Genomic DNA, 10,354 nt, shown 5'->3' with positions numbered 1-10,354 from the left:
ACACTTAACTGCTCAAAACAACAAACATTTATTATCTCACAGTCTTATGGGGCAGGAATCCAGAAGCAGCTTTGCTGGGTGGTTCTTTTTTTTTTTTTTTTTTAAGGCAGTGTGCTTTCTTTTCTTTTTTTTTGTTTTTTAAGTTATTTTATTTCATTTATTTTTGGCTGCATTGGATCTTTGTTGCTGTGCACGGGCTTTCTCTAGTTGCGGCGAGCGGGGGCTACTCTTCGTTGCGGTGCGCGGGCTTCTCATTGCAGTGGCTTCTCTTGTTGTGGAGCACGGGCTCTAGGCACACGGGCTTCAGTAGTTGTGGCATGCGGGCTCAGTAGTTGTGGCTTGTGGGCTCTAGAGTGCAGGCTCAGTAGTTGTGGCACACGGGCTTAGCTGCTCCGCGGCATGTGGGATCTTCCCGGACCAGGGCTTGAACCCGTGTCCCCTGCATTGGCAGGCGGATTCTTAACCACTGCGCCACCAGGGAAGTCCTGCTGGGTGGTTCTTGCTCAGAGTGTCTCATGAGGTTGTCATCAAGCTGTCAGCTGGGCTGCAGTCATCTGAAGACTTGACTGGGGATGGAGGATCTGCTTTCAAGATGGTGCACTCGCATGGCTATTGGCAGGTGGCCTCAGTTCTTTGCCACAGGATGGCCTGAGTGTCCTCACAACATAGCTGTCAGCTTCCCCCAGAGTAATCCAAGAGAGAGCAAGGCAAACTTGCTTTTAAAAACTGTCTTTTGTGGTACATATATACAATGGAATATTACTCAGCCATAAAAAGGAATGAAATTGTGTCATTTGCAGAGATGTCAATGGACTTAGAACTCTCATACAGAGTGAAGTCAGAAAGAGAAAAACAACTATTGTATACTAAATGCATATTTGTGGAATCTAGAAAAATGGTATTGATGATCTCATTTGCAAAACAGAAATAGAGACTCAGACGTAGAGAACAAAGGTATGGATACCAAGGGGAAAAGGGGGGGTGGTGGTGGGATGAATTGGGAGATTGGGATTGACATATATACACTACTATGTATAAAATAGATAAGTAATGAGAACCTGCTGTATAGAACAGGGAACTCTACTCAGTGCTCTGTGGTGACCTAAATGGGACGGAAATCCAAAAAAAGAGGAGATATATGTATATGCATGGCTGATTCACTTTGCTGTACAGCAGAAACTGACGGCAGTATAAAGCAACTATACTCCAATAAAAAAAAAAAAGTTTTGAAAAGGCAAAAAAACAAAAAACAAAAAACTGTCTTTTATGACCTAGCCTCAGAAGTGACATATTATCACGTCTACCATATTCTATTGATCACAAAGAGCAACCTGATCCAGGGTGAGAGGGGATGACACAAGGGTATGAAATGCCAGGGAGTGGAGATAATCAGGGGCTGTCTTGGAGGCTGGCTCCCATGTATTATTATACCCCCATCAGCCTGGTATAACTAGGGGCCTCTACATTTATCTTAATCATTTCCTTTCCGCTGGTTAAGACTAGACCCAAATGCAAAAAATTAAATAAAATTTTAAAAAATACTTAAAAAAATAAAGACTAGACCCAAAAGTGCCTCCTTGATTCTCCAACATGAAGTTCCCCACTTCCCACCCAGTCACCAGGGATAAGGAGAAATGTGACTCTTCATCTTCTTCCTTCCTGATACCTCCCATCCAGCATACTCTTTCAGGAGCCCTTGGGTCACCCACTTGGGAAAGTCATGGAAACTTTGTGTTCTGAGACGTCTTGGTCTCACTGTGAAGTTTTTATAATGTCCGTAAGGCTGGTGGTACCAGAGCTGCTTACACTGGTTTGTAGCCAATGGACCATGTTTAAGGTGAGGGGAAGGGCAGGGGTGGAGGGAGGGGAGGAAAGAGGGGTGGTGGCCTAACACCCTTTCCTACCCGGACCTTGGATGAACAGACTCAACCCTCTGGTGCCAGAACTAAATCTTCTATTTTCTGACATGATCTTGGACCAGATTTGGGAGCAAAACTCCCATAATATGGTAGAGATGTGGCTGTGGCTTAGAACAGAAAAAGAAGGAGCAATGGGACGGAGAAATCGGGGACACAAGTCCTTCTCCTCCTCTGTGCGCCTCCTTTTCCACTTGCAAAGCTCTTCCAAGACTTGAGAACTATGTGTTTTCTTTCTTTGTCTTTTTTTTTCTTATTGGTGGTTAGTTTTACTTTCCCATGAGTCATTTTTTAAAAAAACCCATTTTTTATAAACGGGTCACTCAAGAAATAAAACTACAAATTCATGTCTTAACAGTGAACAGAATAGACTCTGTTTTAAACACTTAATCCAAACTAATTCATTTCATCCTCACAATAACGCTATGAAGCAGTTACTACTGTTATCCTCATTTTACAGATGAGGAAACTGAGGCTCAGAGAGGTAAGGTAACTCACTCAAGGTCCATAGCTAGTTAATTGCAGAGCTTAATTTAAACTCAAGCTGTCTGGCTCCAGACTGTGTATCTTAAGTGCTACACTATATTGACTCTCTCATGTACATTTTAAGATTAAACACACATAAGAAAATTTGAGCCTACATTGTTTTTTGTTTGTTTGTTGTTTGTTTGTTTTTGTCCGTGCCTCGAGGCTTGTATGTGGGATCTTAGTTCCCTGGCCAGGGATTGAACCCAGGTCCTCTGCAGTGAGAGCACGGAGCCCTAACCCCTAGACAGCCAGGGATTCCCAGAGCTTACATCGCTTGTTTGAGATATGCCACCCTGAATCTCAGAGGTAGTACAAATAATTTTCTGCCATTTGGGTTACTCCAGGGGAAAAGTTTGAGAATTGGTCTTTAATGGGTACCTCCGTAAGAAGCCGAGCCATCTTTCCCGAGATGAAGCTATTGGTTCCCCTTGCCCTATTGTTTCTGGATCTGGGCAGGAGAAGCATGGGTGAGCTATTTCCAACCACATCAAGAAAAAAGTGAAAACCCAGTCTTAGAGACAGGAAGCAACTTGTCTGAGGACACATATCAGTGAATGCAAAAAGGAAATTTAATGCCAGGCTGTTGTTCCAAATTCAGCGCTATTCTCTGAAACACCATAATTTCACCCAACTTCACCCGAATCTTCATTCTTTCATTTGTCTGACAAAGTCCCCCTTAGAAGCCCTGTGAAGATCCAAGTGCCTTAAAGCTCACCCCTGTGTCAGGATAGTGTAGCCACAGCCCAGGCATGAGAACCTGTCACCTGCTTGCTGGGCTGGGTGACCTTGCAAAGCACGTACCCTCTGCAGCTACCAGGAGGGTGCATCACTCGTACCCGCCTTCAAGAGGACTGGCTGCAAGGAGTGTCATTAACTCCTTCAGCTGCTGTCTCTGTGGATCTGCATATAGTTTGCGTTCCCCGGGCTGCTCTGGGTCAGTGACTGGGGCTATTTCTTCCCTACATGGGGCTCCTCTAATGCATAGTTTTTACCCTGGGCCTGACCAAGACTTTCTCAGAGCTGCATTGCAGTCTGGGGCTCTTCCTACCCAATCCTCCTTCTTTCTCCCTCCCCTTCACAGGTGTCAGACCTCCATCATGGTCAGAAGGCTCTTCCTGCTTCCTCCTGTTCTTTCCCTCTATCCTTACAAGCCATTTCCTCAATAAATCTCTTGCACCTCTAATTCACCTTAGCATCTGTCTTCTAGAAGACCTGAATGACACACCCTCTCTGGGCCGTAAGCCCTACACCCATCTGCCCCTCGGGATAGCTTGTCTGATGGTCTTAACAATTCTCCATCATTATTGAGTGGCGGAATAGAAGTGTGGTTTCCCTGTCACCACCAGGGGACATGGTGGAATCCAATTCCAGCCATAGCCAGAGGTGAGGGACAGCTGCTTTCCAAGCCTGGGGCTCCCACCCAACCCATGCCCTGCCTCGACCCCATCATCACTTCCCAGCCTCCAGATCCTCTGTCCAGGAGGGAGGTTCAGGGTAGAGAAAAGGGCCTCGAGGCTTTGGACTGGGGTAAGAGCCCTCAGTTCTAATCCTGTCCCTGCTGCTAAGTTCCCTTCTCTGGGCTTCAGTTTTCCCCATCTGTACAGTGGGACTTTGGCTTGGCTGGCTTGGGTGGGAGAAGGGGGATTTAAAGGCCCTGGGTTTAAGAAATGTCTTGGCAGCTGGTGAGGACTAAGCTCTTTCTTCTGCTTGTTAAGACCAGACCAGAGGGGACAGGTGGGAAGTTCTACCCGGCAGCATTAGGGCCGAGGCCAGGCCTAGAGCCATGTCCTGATTATGGTCTGACACCCGCAGGTTGCAGAGTGCTGTGCCTGGGCTCCTGAGAGCCCACCCCAGGAAGGACAGCTCCCTGAGGAGCCACAGTCAGGGGAGGTAAGCAGACAGCAGCGGTATGGGGAGGGAAACACAGAAGTACAAGGAGGCAGTACCAGTGCCCAAGGGAGGTGGGACAGGCTTCCTAGAGAGAGAGACTTTTGTGCTGGGCTTTGGAGGCTGAGTAGGAGTTTTCCAGATAGACAAGGGAAAGACTTTCAAAATAGACAGAATACAAAGACTCAGAGACATGAGCCTATGTTATGTGTCCTAAAACATAAGAGAAATGGCAGGACTGGGGTGGAGGTCAGGGAAGTAGTGAGTGAGCTGTGCCCAGACTATGAAGGACCTCCATTAAGGCTGAGGATTTTACAGCCTTTATATTACCCTTAGACAGTAGATGCTAGTCTTAGTTCCATTTTACAGATGAGGAAACTGAGGCCCCCAGAGATGGTGAGGGGCTGTGATGGGAACGCACGGGGCAGTGTCAGGCCCCAGTCAGGCTTGGGAGCCACCGGCCAAGTCGTCCTTTCCTTATTTGGTGGGCAGTACCAAGGACCAGGCTCTCCCCCACGCCACCCCCTCATGGCCATCTGACTCCAGGGAGCTTGGTGTCCCCAGTCTCTCCCCTCCCTCCACTCCCAGTGTCCTTGTCCTGCTGACATCATGTACACACGGAAGAGAAATCTGTGGAGATTCCAGAAAGGCCAGAGTGTGGGAACCAGGACAGATGCTGCTGGCGCCACCCCAGCAGCGGAACCTCTGGAAGCTGCCAAGGGGGCTCTGGGATGTGTCTGAGGTCTCCGGATTCCTCTGTTGCAGGCCACCCCCCAGGGCCTGAGAAAGCTAGGAAGGCCCTAATCACCCAGCTGGCCGTTCTGGCCCCAGGCGGCCTCTGTGGAGCTTTGTGCTGCCTGCACACAGGCATGGGGAATATATGAGCATCAGGACAGCTGGGCCAGCCCAGCCTGTCTGCTTTCAGGGGTCCTGAGCTGGGGCCGCTGGACCCCTGTAGACGGAGCAAGACCCCCATGAATTCTGCAGCCTGGGGATGGGGAAGGGAACCAAAGCAATACTGTCCACCACTTGCCCTGAACAAGGAGCTGTGCATTGTGTGTGTGTGTGTGTGTGTTGTAGGCAGACAAACAGACACAGACAGATGGTCCCAGCCCCCACCCCCGCTGGCCCCAGGGGTGGATGTGCACCACCTGTTCCGCACATGTGGCTCTCAGCAGCTGCACATTCCGTCAGTGACCAGCTGTGGTGGCAGCTGGGGAGGTGGGGAGTGAGCACTGATGGGTCCCAGGGGAGCAGGGGAGGAGGGCAAGGGGAGGACAGGAAGGGCCTGGGAGGAGCAGGGGTCAGGGAGGGGGTGAGGCAAGGAGGCTCAGTTTGTTCTCAGGACAGAACACTGAGCAGGAAAGTGGTGATGGGGGTACCTGACATCTGGGCTGGAGGCCCTGTTGGTGTGGGCCTTGGCAAAGAGAGCTTGGGGGACATCCAGGGCAGGCCTGGCACACCCGGTTAGGTCTTGGCATATAGGTGGACCAAACTGAGTGTAAGGAGAAAGACGGTGCAGTTGGATATATGAGTCTGAAGCTCAGAGAAAAAGTCTGCATTAGAGATAAAAATTGGGGAATCATTGGCTTATATGAGGTAAAGGCATGGGAGTAGATGAATCACCTAGGGAGAAAACACATGGAGACAGAGGCTGGGCCCAAATGCTAACATTACCGAGTGCTCTTTCTAAACACCAGCCACGGGACTTCCCTGGTGGCGCAGTCGTTAAGAATATGCCTGCCAATGCAGGGCACACAGGTTCAAGCCCTGGTCCGGGAAGATCCCACATGCCGCGGAGCAACTAAGCCTGTGCGCCACAACTACTGAGCCTGCGCTCTAGAGCCCCCAAGCCACAGCTACTGAGCCCGTGTGCCTAGAGCCCGTGCTCCACAACAAGAGAAGCCACTGCAATGAGAAGCCCGCACACCGCAACGAAGAGTAGCCCCCGCTCGCCACAACTAGAGAAAGCCCGCACATGGCAACAAAGACCCAATGCAGCCAAAAATAAATATAATAAAATAAATAAATAAACTAAACTTTCAAAAAAAAATTAAAAAATAAAAAAAATAAACACCAGGCACTGTGCTATGCATCTTACCTCATCTAATCCTCACAACAAGCTTATGGAGTGAGTAGCTTTGTTATCATCCCATTTTACAGATGAGAAAACCAAGGCACAGGAAGTCCTTTCTTATCCTGGTTCACCTCTCGCCTCACTGTGTGGCCTAAGGATATTTTGCCCCTCTCTGGGTCTCAATGTCCCCAGACACAAGGAGAGGGGCAAGGGCCTACAGAGGGAGAGCTGAGTGGCACCCAGGTGCTCCAGCCACTCCCCCCAGGCCCTGGGCCAGGATTCTGCCCATCGTAACTCTGCTGTTTTCCCTGGGACTGGGCACCACCTCCTCCACAGAGAAGGTAGAGGCCTTCAGGAGCCCCCCAGCTCCCCTTCCCATCACTAGTCACTCGCCAATATTTACCAAACACCTACTACATGCCAAACACTGCTAGGCATGGGGAGACGATGGGGAGCAAACAGCTTGGGTTTTGCCTTTATGTCCCAGAGACAGACATAAATTATTGCACAATTAATAACTACCAACGGCTGCCCGGAGCATCTCTGTGACAACCATCCTCTCCTCTGGGACCCCCAATACCTCCATCACTCAGCAGTTAGGTGCTCAGTGTCTGGCCCAGCAAAGGGCTCTGGAACCCTGTTCCAACATATGGTCCACGTGCAACCCAACCATCGGCACCCAGGCGCTGTGAGTCTACTAATCTGAATACCAGCCCTGGGAGAAGAGGGGGGCTGGCCTAGTGTGGGGTCAGGGATCGAGAAAGTGTCACTGGAGCTGAGACCTGCCCCTGAAAATCTCTCCTGCTCATTCTGCTCTGGGGCGGGGGGATGGGGGAAGTGGAGAGGGTACAGGTTCCCTCTCTGCCTCCATCCCTTTGGACTGAGGCTAGTTGCTACTTCTGGGCTCACCCCTCTGCCTCTCCCTGACCCCTCTCCATCAGCAAGCAAATTCCTCCTAAGGACTTGCCGGCCTCTGCAGTTGCCTGTGTTGCCCTCTCTCATTGACCTGCTCCTTCTTCAAACCTGCTTCTGCATCCTCCACAGACACTTCCAGATCCCTGGGGTACGGCCCCTGCCTCTGACTCCTTTATTCATGCCAAGGCCTCTGTGACCTCATGTTTGCAGGTCTTCCTCTTAGAGTCCCTGGACTGGCCCACCGAGCCCTTTACTCGGCACTCTCTGACCTCGGCCCCAGGTGCTCTATCCTTGTTCAATTTTCCTCCTCCTCCCAGAGTTTCTCTGGCTGTTTTTCTCAGGGTTCTATGCTAGGTTCTCCTCCTTCTTGCTCTGCACTAGCTCCTTGAGTTACCTCGTGTACCCCGTGGCTTCAGCTACCAGACCCCAAATCTCTACTCCAGCCCAGACATCTCCCCGGGCTCTCCTCCTGGGTGTCCCATGGGTCTCACAAACAGCATGGCCACACTGAGCTTACCTTCTCCTGTGTTTCCCATTGGTGTCTGTCACCTTCACCCACTCAGTCATCCAGACAGGAGCCCAGCATCACGTGGATTTGTTCTGTATTCTTCCCCTCTAAACCAGTCCCTATTGCCTGGCCTATCGTAGGAGGCTTCTGATTGGTCTACCCCACTCTAAATGCACAATGCCGCGGTTACCAGGAAGAATCTGGTGCCGGGACTTCCCTGGCAGTCCAGTGGGTAAGACTCCTCGCTCCCAATGCAGGGGGCCCGGATTCGATCCCTGGTGGAAGAACTAGATCCCGCATGCTGCAACGAAGATCCCGCATGCCGCAACTAAGACCCGATGCAGCCAAAAATAAATAAATAAATATTTTTTAAAAAACTGTATTAAAAAAAAAAAAGACTCTGGTGCCAATCTGTCTGGGTGGAGTCCCAGCTCTACCGCTTACTAGCTGTGTGATCTCTGATAAGTTGCTTAACTTCCCTATGTCTCAGTAAAATGGGATTATAATAGATAATAATAGCAACTTCTGTTATAGGGTTGTTGTGAGGTTTAAATGAGTTAATACATGTCAAATAGTACAGTGCCTGGTACATGGTGCAGTAAGGGTGCAATAAAATTTTATTTTTATTGTTGTTATTATTATCATTTATTTCACAACAATGTTAAATGCTTACTATGCACTAGACACTTTACGAGGCACTGAAAGACATAATAATTAACAACACAAATGATTTCTACGTCCAAGAACTTCACAGTCAAGGTGGAAGCCTCTTCATAAAATCCCACAGAGGGATGGTTTCCTGCTGCTTGGACCATGCCCTACTCACTTCCATTTTAAAACAAAACAAAACAAAAGGGCTTCCCTGGTGGCGTAGTGGTTCAGAATCCGCCTGCCAATGCAGGGGACACGGGTTCGAGCCCTGGTCTGGCAAGATCACACGTGCCATGGAGCAACTAAGCCCGTGTACCACAACTACTGAGCCTGTGCTCTAGAGCCTGTGAGCCACAACTACTGAGCCCATGTGCCACAACTACTGAAGCCTGCATGCCTAGAGCCCATGCTCTGCAACAAGAGAAGCCACCGCAATGAGAAGCCTGTACACTGCAATGAAGAGTAGCCCCGGCTCTCCACAACTAGGGAAAGCCCGCGCACAGCGACGAAGATGCAACACAGCCAAAAATAAATAAATAAGTTTATTTTTTTTAAATTCCCTTTCAATAAATAAATAAATAAATAAAACAAAACAAAAGCAAAAGCAAACAAACCCAGACTCCCCATCTCCCTCCAGCTATTGTCCTAGCTTACTTTCCCATCACAGTCAAGCTTCTTAAATTAGTTTATTCTCAGCAAGTATTTATTGCACACCTATTGCATGCCAGGCACTGTGCTAGGTGCTGGAGAGTCAGCAGGGAAAAGGAGAAACCAGTGTCTACCCTCAATGAGTTTACCTTGTGGTGGAGGACACAAATGATAAATATATCAACATATAATGTCAGTGAGATTAATAGATGCTATAAAGGACTGGGTTGGCCAAAAAGTTCCTTTGGTTTTAAAGTAAAAATAAAAGACATTTTTCATTTTCACCAAGAACTTTATTTAACAATGTATTCACCGTTTTGTTCCACTACCTTCTGCCATTTTTCAGGCAACTTCATAATTCTACCTTCCCAAAACGTTTTATCTTTTTGAGCAAAGAACTGTTCCAGGTGCCTTTTATAGTCTTCCAGGGAATCGAAATTTTTTCCATTAAGAGGATTTTGTAAATACTGAAATAAATGGAAATCCAAAGGTGCAATGTCTGGTGAGTACAGCACATGAATCGGAACTTCCCAGCCCAGCTGTAACAGTTTTTGCCTGGTCATCAAAGAAACATGTGGTCTTGTGTTATCCTGATGGAAGATTCTGCGTTTTCTATTGACTAATTCCGAACGCTTTTCATCGAGTGCTGCTTTCAGTTGGTCTAATTGGGAGCAGTACTTGTTGGAATTAATCATTTGGTTTTCCAGAAGGAGCTCATAATAGAGGACTTCCCTTCCAATCCCACCATATACACAACATCACCTTCTTTGGATGAAGACCGGCCTTTGGTATGGTTGGTGGTGGTTCATTTCGCTTGCCCCACGATCTCTTCCGTTCCACATTATTGTACAGCATTCACTTGTCATCGCCTGTCACAATTTGTTTAATATTGGGGTATTTTCATTACGTTTCAGTAGAGAATCACAGGCGGAAATACGGTCAAGAAGGTTTTTTTCGCTTAACCTACATGGAACCCAAACATCAAAGCGATTAACATAAACCGGTGCAAATGATTTTCAGCACTTGATTTGGATATTTTGAGTATGTCGGCTATCTCCCGCATGGTATAACATTGATTGTTCTCAATTAATGTCTCGATTTGATCACTATCAACTTCAACTGGTCTACCCGGCCATGGAGCATCGTCCAGTGAGAAATCTCCAGCACGAAACTTCCCAAACCACTTTTGGCATGTCCGATCAGTCACAGCACCTTCTCCATACA

The sequence above is a fragment of the Balaenoptera musculus genome, chromosome 1, assembly GCF_009873245.2.
Source record: "Balaenoptera musculus isolate JJ_BM4_2016_0621 chromosome 1, mBalMus1.pri.v3, whole genome shotgun sequence".
NCBI lineage: Eukaryota > Metazoa > Chordata > Mammalia > Artiodactyla > Balaenopteridae > Balaenoptera > Balaenoptera musculus.
The sequence above is the reverse complement of the archived record's forward strand: the minus strand, read 5'-3'. Positions refer to the sequence as shown.